The 15,324-nt window shown below is 34.1% G+C and overlaps 1 long non-coding RNA gene across 1 annotated transcript; it reads right to left on the bottom strand.

Moving 5' to 3' along the window:
- Positions 1-428: 428 nt before the first annotated feature.
- On the bottom strand, positions 429-13,611 carry LOC127845828 (uncharacterized). Its single transcript, XR_008033408.1, has 3 exons — positions 13,473-13,611; positions 4,202-4,372; positions 429-549 (listed from the first exon to the last, which is right to left on the bottom strand). It is a non-coding gene; the product is annotated as an uncharacterized LOC127845828 (long non-coding RNA).
- Positions 13,612-15,324: the final 1,713 nt, after the last annotated feature.

Raw genomic sequence — 15,324 nt, 5'->3', positions numbered from 1 at the left:
AACATTTGCATGCTCACACTAACGCCAACGCTAAAGCTAACGCAAACGCCGGGTGAGTAGAATTGCTCCACTATATAGATTTCATATATAATAGTCGAGCTAAAAAGGGTATTTCTGTAAATCTTTAAGAGAACAAATTAAAAACTCAACAGGCCTTTTTTATTATTAAATAAGCTTGTTTCCATATATAATTTAAGGCCCTAAAATCATTCAGGATATAACTTTGAACATTTTTTACAGAAGTAAAATGATCTTAAAGTTATCTGCAATGCAAAGTAATTTTTACACACTGGATATTTAAAAATAAAATTGTTAACTTGTCCATGCTATTCGGGCCGGCTGTGCTCTAACTGCCTATGGAAAATCTTGATTATATATATATTATATATATATACCTGTTGTGACCCTTGAGATCCTTATGAAATGTTCATAATTCACTAATAACTGTATGTAAAAAAAATAGTATTACCAGATAATCGGGTTCAAAAGTTATTTCTTTCAAGACAGGATGGTTGGTGGAAAATGTCTTCCGACGAAACTGAAAAACATCTAAAACAAAAAGAAAGTGACTTCTTGTATAATTTGAAGCACTATTCATTTTAATACAATTGTGTTTTGACAGCCATAGTTCTGCTGAGCCTAAAAATTAAAAGTAGGTCAACAAAACACAAAATGAAATCCAATGATTGCATCACCAAATCTTCAACATATCCAATTAATAAAATTAATTTTTATATATAGACGGTTTTGATACATGGCACAACATCAGGGGTGTCAAATGTCCCAAATTTGAAATCCTAATGATAAAGTCTGGAGTCTGAGGCTGTAGGTCCCTTACAGGTAGAGCCCCCCAAAGCCATAGTTCATTGTTCTTTTTATAGTCTTAGTTGCTATTTCTGGTGAGTAAAATGCAAAATATTATAAGCCAGACCACCAGTAACACTCGATGTGTAATTGTCATTTTATATAAATGTTATAAAGAACATCGATAACAAGGGCTGTTTGTAAAACATGCATGCCCCCCATATGGGCTGTCTGTTGTAGTGGCAGCCATTATGTGAATACGTTTTTTGTCACTGTGACCTTGACCTTTGACCTAGTGACCTGAAAATCAATAGGGGTCATCTGCGAGTCATGATCAATGTACCTATGAAGTGTCATGATCCTAGGCAAAAGCATTCTTGAGTCATCATCCGGATTTTTTTTTACTGTTTCGGGTCACCATGACCTTGACCTTTGACCTAGTGACCTGAAAATCAATATGGGTCATCTGCATGTCATGATAAATGTACCCATGAAGTTTCATGATCCTTGGCATATGCGTTCTTAAGTTATCATCCAGAAACCATTTTACTATTTCGGGTCACCATGACCTAGAGCTTTGACCTAGTGACCTCTTAATGAATAGAGATCATCTGCGAGTCATGATCCATCTTCCTATGAAGTTTCATGATCCTAGGCCTAAGCGTTCTTGAGTTATCATCCGGAAACCACCTGGTGGACGGACCGACAGACCGACTAACCGACATGTGCAAAGCAATATACCCCCTCTTCTTCGAAGGGGGGCATAATAAATGTTAATCCACTAACCATACAGTAAAACAACTGTCCAAAAATATATCCAGATATGTCTTTTGCAAATGAAATAATATATGCACTTAGTTTGACAGCAGAAAATGGAAATTTAATGATGGGGGACATATGCTACATTTTGTAGTATGTAAGATTTCTGGATAGTAGCCAAGAGTCAGTTACCTGGTCAGTTACCTTTTAACTGGTAATTTAACTGGTAAACTGGTAATTTCTGGTCAGTTACCTTTTATGTCCGTGTCAGCGGATAACCAATCAGACAATAGTAAAACAAGGGACAAAATTGTCACAAAACCAGGTTTTCAATGTAGAAAAAAGTCTGATAGAGGGAGACAACTCAAACTGAACTTATTGTTTATAATTAACCCCCTTTGTTTCAAAATAAATATATTTTTAGTTGTGGCGTCCTTGACCTTGGAGATATTGACGTAATTCTAAAGTGCGATACAACGTCCCACGATGGTGAACAAATATGCCAAATCATTTTTAAGTCTCACAATGAATGACATAGTTTTGGCCCGGACAAGCTCTTTTATGGCCATTTTTGACCTTTAAACTCAAAGTGTGACCTTGACCTTGGATATATTGACGGTATTCTTTTGAGCGACACACCGTCTAATGATGGTGAACAAATGTGCCAAATGATTTTAAATTCTCACCAAGAACCACAACGTTATGGCCCGGACAAGCTTGTTCCGTCCGCCCGCCAGCCGGCATTTGCCAATCTAATAACCCGTTTTTTTCTTTGGAAAACCTTGTTAAAAAGACCAGGAAAAATCCATACTAAGCGCACATGCCCGGCATGCCAATGAAGCAATTACAATATTTGTTCACACCCCCTTAAAACAAATCATCGGATTTACACTGATCTAAAATTCAATCCTGAATGGCTCAAATCGGGATTTCCAAATAATCCCGACAATTAACACCCTTGCAACATGCATGGGTTGCTAAGTTACTAAATGTCCTACATATAACAAATTCAGAATTTGTGTACCATCCCACTCACATAAATAGCAATTGCAAGATGATGTCCATTACAAACCTGTTTGTTATCATTCTGACCTTTTTGTACTTCTATAGTTTTTCAAATTTTAAAGTGATTAAAGTGCAAACACCTGATTATAGAAGGTATACCTAAGATCATATTGCTTGCCATGAGTAATAATTCAACAGATTGGCTTTGTTTGTATGCCAATAGATAGAGCTTGCACATTCTTTTTCAATATGTGGTTATGGACAACTGTAAGCATTACTTCATATATTTTAAGGGGCCTTTGCATGTTTTGGTAAATTGACAAAATAAAACAAGAGCTGTCACCATAGGATGACTTATGCCCCCTATAAATGCTTGATAGAAGTTATGAGCTTTTTTCGAAACCTAAACACAGATTTCGAAACCTAAACGCGGACCCTAAGTTCAAGGTCACAGGGGTCAAAATTTGTGTGCGTATGGAAAGGCCTTGTCCATATACACATGCATACCAAATATGAAGGTTATATCTCAAGGGACATAGAAGTTATGAGCATTTTTCAATATCCAAACGCAGATTTCGAAACCTAAACGCGGACCCTAACTTCAAGGTCAAGGTCACAGGGGTAAACAAAATTGTGCGTATGGAAAGGCCTTGTTCATATACACATGCATACCAAATATGAAGGTTATATCTCAAGGGACATAGAAGTTATGAGCATTTTTCAAAACCTAAACGCAGATTTCGAAACCTAAACGCGGACCCTAAGTTCAAGGTCACAGGGGTAACAATTTTTGTGCGTATGGAAAAGCCTTGTCCATATACACATGCATACCAAAAATGAAGGTTATATCTCAAGGGACATAGAAGTTATGAGCATTTTTCAAAACCTAAACGCAGATTTTGAAACCTAAACACGGACCTTAAGTTCAAGGTGAAGGTCACAGGGGTAAGAATTTGTGTTCGTATGGAAAGGCTTTGTCCATATGCACATGCATACCAAATATGAAGGTTATATCTCAAGGGACATAGAAGTTATGAGCATTTTTCAAAACCTAAACGCAAAGTGTGACAGAAATACGGACCGAAAGACGGACAGTCTGATAACTATATGCCCCTTTTCTTTGAAAGGGGGCATAAAAATTGTTTCAGACTTGCACATTTTTGTTGCAGTTATGATATTTGTGAGAAAACAGTTATACTTAACATTAACAACCTGAAAATGATAAATCGTTGCAAAGCAAAACAATTGAATAATTTGGAGTTCTGTTGTCGTTTTTTGTGACACTACGAGCTTTGCTTATAGAAACTAAAAGTATAAAATATTGTACGAGCATGGATGGCCGTCTTAGCGTTAGACTTTTACTCCAGAGGTCAGTGGTTCGAGCCCAGATGAGGATTACTTTTTCTTTTAATTTGTTCTTGTTTTTTAATTGAGCTTTTTAGATTTAATGTTTACATTTATAAATATAACGCATTTAATGACAAACTTCAATACATGCCATAATCTGTTATAAGGTCCCTTAAATACCAAGATGAGTATCAAGGAACCTGAGTGAACCATTTTATTTTATTTCGGATATATACAGGACTGCTTATTGGAAACAAAAAGTTTGCTCGATTCTTAAATGACTTACAAAAATGTTTATCAAATCAAGTAGGTTCGTTTATTCTTCGTCTGTTGTCCCATCTCGCCAACAGTCAACCAGCTCCCTCCAGGCTTGTCAGTTCCAGGCGAGTCTCTCTAGCTGCCCCCATTTTGGCTCATCTGCTTAGAATCTGCATCCAGGTCACGGCGCCAGGTGTTACTGTATTTGAAATAAAGTGGGTTGGATGCCATTAAATGTGACTTTAAACACCATAATGACAGACAAAATAACAGGTTTATTTCCCTTCAATTAATAACAAGCAAATTCATTGAATTGATATCCCCCGCTAATTAGCTTCTGGACACAAAAGTGTTATATTTGACACTCAGGTAAAAAAGGATTTTTTTTAGGTTCGAAGGGCCATAACTCCGTTATTAACAGATAGTGTACAATGCCATTTGGCATGCATCATCCTCTTATCTATACATATACTCATACCAAGTTTCAATGAAATCCACCAAAGCACTTCCAAGATATGGCTCCCAACACAAAAGTGCCGGATGGACGGAAAGACGGGCGGACAAGGCCAAAACAATATCCCTCCGCCTATTGCAGGGTGATAATAACATGAATGTAAATTAAAGCCAGCACATATATGAATTAACTGCCTAGATGGGTTACTGTATTAAATATAATTTAGGGCTGTACAATACTTACTGATATGTGAGCATATATTTACTTTTAGTAAATATAAATAAATGTAACAGTAATACTTACACACTTGTGACTGTGAGTTTATACATGTAACTAAACTTCCTTTATAATTTTATAACAGTTTTTTTATTCCTGCCATAGTATTAAGAAGTCACTTGCTCAATAACACATTTAAGCATGAGCTGTTTTTTTTTAATCTGCATACATAAGAAAACATCGAAAAAAACACAAGAGGAGCATGTATCCGAAAGTAAATTACGTCCGAAATCAGGCAAGTTTAGCATGCGCGAAATTCACCAAAACATCGATTAAATATGGTTTAAACAGAATCATATGTAAAACGTGAATGATAAATTAAACATTATCCAACAAAAGCATGCAGCTTTAACCAATAAACAAGGTGTCCAGTCATTACACCCCCTGGACGTTACACCCCTGGTCTTTACACCCTCTAAGCCTGGACATTACTGTACACCCACCAAGATATTGATTAGATTAGAAAGGTGTAATCAACTTATGAACCACTAATTGGATTTGTCATGTAAGATGACACTGATGAGATTAATGGTTGCTCAAATTATTTAATTGAGCAGCCATCATTTAAAACATTAATTTTTATTTCACCAGAATGACTGTAACAATATGCATCTAAATAATAAATACTTTTTTTCAAGAATATACAGACAGAAAAAACTTGAAGAAATAAAAATAAAGATAAATAAAATAAATAATTATGGAAACGGCCTCAAATACATAAGGACTAAGGCAATATCTTTATCTCAGTGTATCACATCTGTTACTTAAGTTTTATTATTATTGTAGTAACCATAGTATTTCACTTATCTATAGATATATCTATTTGATTGGCAGTGCATAAGATGCATGCAGTGTTATGTCTCTGATATTGACAATGAAGCAAATCTGCCCTTAGGCTATTTCATATCACTCAAACAAAAGGAGGTAACTTGCTATTAATTTAAAGCCAGTATTAATAAAGTAAAAATATCCTATATCTGTTGGTTTCAGTGAGTTTGTTAGATATTGAAATAGAAGTAACATATTGTCACTGTATGATATATAAAATTTTACTGCAGACTTCAAAGTTCATTAATTACAATATCATTAAACTTTAAAGTCAGAATTGATAATGAGGGATCATTGAAGAAAAACTTTTTTATATTGAAACACAAGTAACAGGAATCTGTCACTAACTGTAGCAATCAAAACATGTTTTCACAGTTTATGGGAGGGCCCTAATTGACCAGTCGCCAAATTATCGATCGCTCCGCCCACATAGTCACGTGGTCTAGTGATAAGAAAACTGCGACAAGCAGATCGCAATTATAGCGGATTACGTGAGCGAAATACTATATTTGTAACGAGGTATCATGCTCTTTTCTATAATATAAATTATTTAAAGCCGCACAGTAAACTAAACTGCTTTGTAAAACTTTAATACAATCATAAATGCTTTAGAGAAAAATGGCGTAATCAAAATAAATAATATTTTATGCACACATAAAAGATTTTATGTCATTGTACGATTTCTTAATTGTTGAACATTATATTGGTTAAAGCCTTATATTTAATTACTTGTGTATAACCTCAGTGTGGGGTCACATGGGCTCTTTTGACCAATCAAATTCAGTGTTGGCCATTGTGGCCCTTTTGGATCCTTCTTGACTAACGTGGCATCCAATATGGTCGAAATTAACAATTACGCTCTTAAGCGATACTTTCAAGGATTAATTTTAATATGATATGATGCCGTTTCATTCCATTTATGTGAAGGATTATCTCTAGTTGTACGAAGATTTACACCATTGGTGTTATCCCGTGTGATACTAAGTTTAAAGGGCAGTACTGTTGAACATGTACACATGCTTCTCAGTGCCGTGTGCAGAAAACTTTGCGCAGTCTACCGTGAAAGGTTTCCAAGATGGCGGCGCCCACAGCGTAATTAGCGCATCACTCCAGTCACTTTTTTATGCTGGTCAGCTACACAGTTGTCGCTGCCCTGTATCCGTCATACTGATTCAGTTCAGATAAGTATTCAAATATCGCGTTAACATTTGTGCCTGACTAAGTTCTGGCTGTTAAAATTATTTTTTTTTCTGCCTTTTTAAATTTTTAATAATAATAAATAATGATCAATTCGGGTCAGCTCTATAATCTTGTATATTTATTATTGTCTTATTTAATTTTAAGTTCAGCCTGGGCTTATACTTTATGAATATTAACGACACATTTGTATTATCAGTTTAGCTGGGTTTCCCACTGTCACATTAACAGATGTCATCACGTTTTTATGAAATAAACAATAAAACACCCTTTCATTTTAGTCTATATTACCATACCTCATTTATATGGTCAATGTGTGTATTTTAAAATTCTTGTGATGTGTTTTGTTGTGCTATGTTGTTAATGTTTTCTTTATGGCAATTATTTGGTTGTAATATTTTCATTAAACATATCCTTGTTAAGTCTGTAACTACTAAAAACTATATAGTAATTTTAATATTCTTAAAAGCTTCATATTCATATATATATCTTATTTGTATGTGGTGTGGTGTGTCTTATAGTCACACTGTAATTTTAACCTTCAAGTTTTGTCTTGTAGTCACATCGGGTCAGTCTATTTGTGACTTGTAGTCACAATAGTTCACCTAAGGTTATACCCAAGGAGTGTCCGTACAGGTGACCGGTAGCTGCGGAATCCACAGCCCGAGCCAGAGAACAGAAATATCCTTTCACGTATCATTCAGTTAACGAAAAACTGTGTCTTTATGATGCCAAAAACTTGCTGAAGTTTCTTTCTACATTTTTATTTATCAAACTATTTTCCATTATTATACTTTCATTAATGCTTCATAATTGTAATATCTATCAATCTTAATTTTTATATCAATTTTATGTACAGGTATATGTTTTGTAAACACATTTTGATTTATATAATTATATACATAGGTGTTTCATCAAATTAGCAAGTTTCAGGTTTCAAGTATTTGTGTACGTATAACATTTGTGCTAATTATAAGCAAGACATATGTATTTGTATCTATCTCTAAAACACACTCAAGTGTTATTGTAACTAAAGGCCATGCTCGCTATTTAATATACTATCATTTACCGGTATGTGTCTTTATGTACTTCAGTCATTAACAATGTGAATCATATTCACAATCTTGAACTCATGGGTTATATACTGTATGAATGATAAAAAAGCAGCTCTTCTTAACATTTGATTATGTTTTCGACTCACAGTATATTTTACAATAGGATTTTGGAGACAATTATTTATAATCTCTTTCGCAATATAAATGTAATTTTTGTAATCTGTCATTATATTTTCAAGATTATACCAAGTTTAAATGATTTTAATCATCTGTATGCTGCTGGTTTTATAATATATGCACACTGTTAGTTATCATTTCAGGCCATGCCTACCTCTCAACAGTGCAATACAAAGGACCTGTCCGCTGGCTGGCCCTTCCTGTACAAGTACTACAAAGGGGCGATAAGGCACGTTTCCAGCCCTTTCTTTGAACACTACATTAAACCTGCCTACCTCTCAACACCCCAATACAGAGGACCTGTCCACTGACTGGCACTTCCTGTACAAGTACTACAATGGGACGATAAGGCACGTTTCCAGCCCTTCCTATTGAACACTACATTAAACCACGAAGGACCGGAACGAACAATTACAGCAACAGGAAGACTTCACTCTTCAGAACATTGTGTTTTATCTAGTGAACTTCAGTTTTTTAGTTCTCATTTCATACTTATACATTTTTAATGTTATGTCCGATTATAGTTATAAGCTCAGGCTGATACTAATGGTTTAGTTCTCTCTGAAGTAAGTATGTATATGCCTGATTTAAGTTTTCAGTTTAGACTGATATTGATGTTATAGTTCTCTACGAAGGAACTATTTTTATGCAGGCCTTGATTATATTTTTCAATATTCGGCCTGATTTTGCTTATACCGTTCAGGCTGATATTGTTGTTATAGTTCTCTACGCAGGAACTATGTTTATGCACGCCTTGCTTATTCATTTTTCAATATTTGGCCTGATTTTGCTTATACCGTTCAGGCTGATATTGTTATTATAGTTCTCTACGCAGAACTATGTTTATGCAGGCCTTGCTTATTTATTTTTCAATATTTGGCCTGATTTTGCTTATACCGTTCAGGCTGATATTGTTATTATAGTTCTCTACGCAGAACAATATTATAGTTCTCTACGCAGAACTATGTTTATGCAGGCCTTGCTTTTATATTTTCCATTATTCAGCCTGATTTTAGTTATACAGTTCAGGCTGATATGGATGTTATAGTTCTCTACGCAGAATGAAAACGGGCATTTATTATAAAATGCCATAAAAAAAATATAAAAATAGAACAGATTCTTTACAGAAAGGCATAATGGGTGGTAAAAACACACTGAATTTGAATGTGATGACGGCGGGAAAAACACGCCCAAAATAAGTATAAAAGAAAAATATTTGATGTGTATAACAGAAAATAAGAAACAAATGTGTTTTACACACAGGTAAAAACATACATAGTACGGGAGTAAAACCTTATGGCGGAGAAGGGGTGGAGGTGGGTTGTTAATTTCGACCATATTGGATGCCACGTTAGTCAAGAAGGATCCAAAAGGGCCACAATGGCCAACACTGAATTTGATTGGTCAAAAGAGCCCATGTGACCCCACACTGAGGTTATACACAAGTAATTAAATATAAGGCTTTAACCAATATAATGTTCAACAATTAAGAAATCGTACAATGACATAAAATCTTTTATGTGTGCATAAAATATTATTTATGTATTGTCCTCGGTGGTAATGAAAAGGTCATAGACCGGACGGACTCGTATGACTTGAAGGAAAGAACAAACACAATATTGTTGATTGAAAACGGGCATTTATTATAAAATGCCATAAAAAAAATATAAAAATAGAACAGATTCTTTACAGAAAGGCATAATGGGTGGTAAAAACACGCCACAAAGGGGACCGGAACGGGAACCCCGCCGCCCGCCGCCCGGTGGCTATTTCATATATAATTTTGAAAATATTTTTTATTAAATGCAAATGACACATCCATATCATGATGGGGTTTTTGTTTATTACAAATGTTTAGATCTTTGTTTTATTGTGTTATTTTTAAAAAGACACCGATTTTTTTATTTAGATATAAATTAAATTTTGATTGTAACCATAATTTAATACAGGCCTAATTTCGTGGTTTCATTAACAGATAGTCTAATATGCATTTTATTTCATTTATTTTTAATGCGAACCTGTTACATTTCACTATCGAAAAATGAAATGTTGGTATCACGGTACTATTCAGGAACATTCGAATTGAATACATTTAGCCTATTATGCATGTCTTTATTTATAACAAGATGGCCCTTATATGTTAATTGCAATTTTCACATTTCTCCCCGTATCAATGTATGTTGTATTATAAATGTTGTTATTGTATTATAAGTCGTACATTTTACACTTGAAGTCGCTTTAAGCTGGCTAAGCCGCGTTGAAATCACCTTTTTGTTGTTTTTACTTTAGTTAAAACAATATTTAAGTTAACAATTTATAATGATTTCCCTTGTTTATGATCCACTGAAAATAAATATATAATTGGAAATCATTTAAGTAATTAAATAGTTTTCTTTTCTTGTGAACAGTACCTAACAATGCCATAATGTTCCTTCATTCTGAGATCCACGCAACATACTGTCATTTATTAATCATCGACAATTACGCTGAGATTAATTAGCACGTGTGGCAATTATTATGTTGCCCAAACTGCTTAATAATATTGTGCATCAAACGGTATAACACGTTTTTATAGAACACACGATTTATTGTGTTTGATTTCTCATTAATCGTTCATATGTTCAATAAATAAAGATAAAATAATAACCTTTTATAAAGTATGTATAGCACCTACAATTTTGAATAATGATCGAACAGTTATGATCATGCATTTGATATAAAATCTGTGTAAACTCTTAAAAATTACGTCCATTCCATATGAACGACACGCTTTGTTTGTCGGACAAAATGGCGGCCAGATAAGCGTTGCTGAGGGGTGTGTGAAAAATCGATATCTGATTGGCTGATCGACAAAATGTGGGCGGAGTTGGCGACTGGTCAATTGGCACTAGTCTGTGTATCTTTTATGGCCCCTAATAAACAGTTAGAGGGTCTTTGTCTGGCCCTAATGTGGCCCAAATAGGTCCAATCTTTATCTAAGTGGCCCAGTGTTACTGTTAGTTTTACAAACTGTGTTTCATAAATGATGACACAAAACTGTGTCAATAATTTAAAACACTAAATTGGGGCATGAGTCTTAATGCAACATAAGATCAACTTAATTATTTGAATAATAACAAAAATATATATTACATGTATAATCCCTCATGTCTATACCCATTTCCATTTTCCTGCATAAATACCATTCTGTTACATATCATATCATATTTTTAGAAAAATAATATTTTTGTTAATAAAATGTAAATCATAAGACCATCAAATTGAATTTCATTTATGTAAAAATAAGAAAGTATTATTAGTATTCCAAACTTTCCACATGATGTAGTTGGTTAATATGTAACAAATAGTTTCTAATTATTAATAATTAATGGTATGTTTTTATAGAGACTAATAATTATATAAGTTATATAAACAGATAAAACACAGATACCAAGTTATACCCAGTATTGTCCATAAGACCATTAAATTGAATTTCATTTGTGTAAAAATAAGAAAGTATTATTAGGATTCCAAACTTTCCACATGATGTAGTTGATTAAAATGTAACGAATAGTTTCTAATTATTAATAATTAATGGATATGTTTTTATAGAGACTAATAAATATATACGTTATATAAACAGATAAAACACAGATACCAAGTTATACACAGTATTGTCCATAAGACCATTAAATTGAATTTCTTTTATGTAAAAATAAGAAAGTATTATTAGGATTCCAAACTTTCCACATGATGTAGTTGATTAAAATGTAACAAATAGTTTCTAATTATTAATAATTAATGGATATGTTTTTATAGAGACTAATAACTATATAAATTATATAAACAGATAAAACACAGATACCAAGTTATACCCAGTATTGTCCATAAGACCATTAAATTGAATTTCATTTATGTAAAAATAAGAAAGTATTATTAGGATTCCAAACTTTCCACATGATGTAGTTGGTTAATATGTAACAAATAGTTTCTAATTATTAATAATTAATGGATATGTTTTTATAGAGACTAATAATTATATAAGTTATATAATTGTGTAGGTTAAAGTTTATAAATGAGTATTTACAAAAATAAATTGGTCAAGAATGGCGCAGCTAAAGGGATCTTTTCACGCTTTGGTAAATTGACAAAATTGAAAAAAGTTGTTTCAGATTCGCATATTTTCGTTTAAGTTATGATATTTGTGAGGAAACAGTAATACTGAACATTTACCATGGTCTTATATAGCCATTATATGCATCTTTTGACGATTTTAAAACCTAAAAATTAAGCTTAAACCAAGTTGGTGTTTTAAATTATTTATCAGTTACAAGACCATTTGATAACAACGGAAAATGCCCTAAGGTCCAAAATCGCATGATGTCATGGAGCTCAAATTATATAGATCTACAATGTTTATAATAGGAAGAAGAAAATCTAATATGCTGCCATAATCCACAATTATCACATGAAACAGCAAAATCAGAACTATTAACACGCTTTTTTTTACAATTTGAATCAATACACCAAAATATTTGTTTTGGGGGCATTTCGACAGAGTAACAATGTATACCTATAGTATGATATTCTCTAAAATTGTTCTGGTATATATGGGGACAATGAGTAAAAACAATTTGCATTGAGTATTTGTCTTATTAACTTTGTTACCTTTGATGTTTTGATATTCTTTTGCCACGACATAAAGATGCAATATTCTTAAGAATTCATAAAATCAAACAACATCTTCAAATGAATTTTAATAATAATGGTGTGAACAAACTCCTTTAATTTTAGGTGTTATTATTACACTTTGATAATTAACAAATTATTTGAAAAGATCAAAGAACAATGTTTTTCACACCAAAAAATTGTTATTTCTTATTAACACTGCACATCAATAAGACAGACATACAGACAAACAAACAATAAAAAACACTTGGACAGACCCCCATTAGACACACATTAAAGCAGAAACATCATTAATCAAGTGAAGTGTGCCCCATGGTAGGTGTGATCACACCTTAGTAACCTAATCAATTATGTTTACATCTTGGTGGGTGTAATGTCCAGGCTTAGAGGGTGTAATGACTAGGGGTGTAACGTCCAGGGGGTGTAACGACTGGAAATCATAAACAACAGCAAAAATCAGCAATATAGCGATGTTGTTGAATAACTCAGCGAAGGCTAGCAGCAAGAAGAGAATTTTTCAGGGGAAACAACTAAAAAAGTAATGCAAACGGATTTGAATGCGAAAGATTTTTTTTAACTATTACTCAAAGATTCCTTAACTAAATAAAATATCAATAAAAGTTAAAACTTTGAGTTTGACCTACTTAGCAATCAATGGTCAAAACAACCTCGAAATAGCTTTTTCTTCATGTCAACAATACAATTGTTGAGTTAATGTTGACGTAATACTAATAATGATAATACTATCCATATTCTCTACCTAGAATATTCATCATATTAAAATATCCAATGAATGTAGTATATTTCTTTTCACGCCAACAATTCAAGATGGCTTTCAATCGGTTTTGCTTGGGCATGCGCATTGCAAGCCTATTTGGTTTGGTCCCGCCTTTTTCTCCATATATGGTCATTTGAGCTTGTGGACGGCCGTGGACCATCCACCTACAGCATTACACCTGCACTTAGCTCTATTCTTTGGGCCGCATGATGAGGGCATATAAAGAATAAATGTTCGAAGGTGTCTGGAACGTTGCATTGGGGGCAGAGAACTGTTTCGTGGTAATCGCCGTGTAATCTAGACACCATTAGACGCATGCGCGTATATGCTCTGTCTTCTTGTTTAATGGCGCTATAGATATGAATCTTGTGGCTGGGGTTAGTGATAAATGGTAAATCATGATCAGCGCAGTATATTGAATAGTGGTGATCTTGTTCAGTATACGCTTTTTGGTTAATATTGGCGATAAGTTCGCGTGCGCTGGGTTTTAACCCGTAGAGTATACCCTCTTGTGATCCTATTTTTGCAAGTTTGTCGGCATAATCGTTGCCCGGGATGCCTACATGACTCGGTATCCATATTAATTTCAGAGATATGTTTTTGTTAGTCAATTGCGTGATACCTTCTAAGACTGCGTATATTAAGTCTGGTCGCGTTTTTGATGAGCCTGCGTTTAGTGCTTGTAATGCGCTAAGAGAGTCAGTTAAAATCGCGTAGTTTGTTTGATCGTGAGTGTCAAGCGTGTTTAGCCATATTATTGCGTCATTAATGACCGATAGTTCACAGGTGAATATGGACAATTCTTTTTGATGTTTTACTCTGCCGTGATGGATAATGGCATTTTGCGGGTTATAGACTACGTACGCAGCGCCGGCTAGTTCTAATTCCTCATTTTTACTACCGTCCGTGTAAATCTGAGTGTGTTCGCCGTATGTGGTATTAATACCTCCTTTGCATGCACCAAAATATATTTTATTTCAAAAATGCCTTTAAACAATTATAGAACTGAATTTACTTACCCTACCAAAATTCTTTGAAATATATCGGCTACATCTCCTAGCATGTCCAGCTTCTCACAGCATGTCGGGTTTCCGAGGGTGTTCATTGGCCCCATTTTAGGATTATGTTTTTATGCCCCCGGTAGGGTGGCATATAGCAGTTGAACTGTCCGTCAGTCTGTCAGTCTGTGCGTCCGTCCGAAAACTTAAACATTGGCCATAACTTTTGCAATATTGAAGATAGCAACTTCATATTTGGCATGCATGTGTATCTCATGGAGCTGCACATTTTGAGATGTAAAAATTCAAGGTCATCCTTCAAGGTCAAAGGTCAAATAAATGGCTTCAAAGCGGCGCAGTAAGGGGCATTGTGTTTCTGACAAATACATCTCTTGTTTTAAATGTCACATTGAAAAACATGGCCACAAGGGGTATGTCAGTTTTCCTTATTTGGCTTAATTGAAACCTTTTGCAACACACTAACCTTTGGCCCAAGCAGTATAGAAACAGCAACCATGTCGTATGACACAAAGTCGGGTAAACATGTAATTATTAATTCAAGGCCTGTTCTTGTGCAAAGGCAAACCATGGCTTACGAGCGTGTATGCGCTTAAAAATGGCAATGGTCCTTTAGTTTTCAAACACAAACAAACAGTAGCACACCCTGTATTTACATATTCTATGTGCAATCTGCTACCGGTCTGTTGCAATCAATATCCC

The sequence above is a fragment of the Dreissena polymorpha genome, chromosome 9 (genome assembly GCF_020536995.1).
Source record: "Dreissena polymorpha isolate Duluth1 chromosome 9, UMN_Dpol_1.0, whole genome shotgun sequence".
Lineage (NCBI taxonomy): Eukaryota > Metazoa > Mollusca > Bivalvia > Myida > Dreissenidae > Dreissena > Dreissena polymorpha.
Note: the sequence above shows the minus strand (reverse complement) of the source record. Positions and strands in the feature narration are given on the sequence as shown.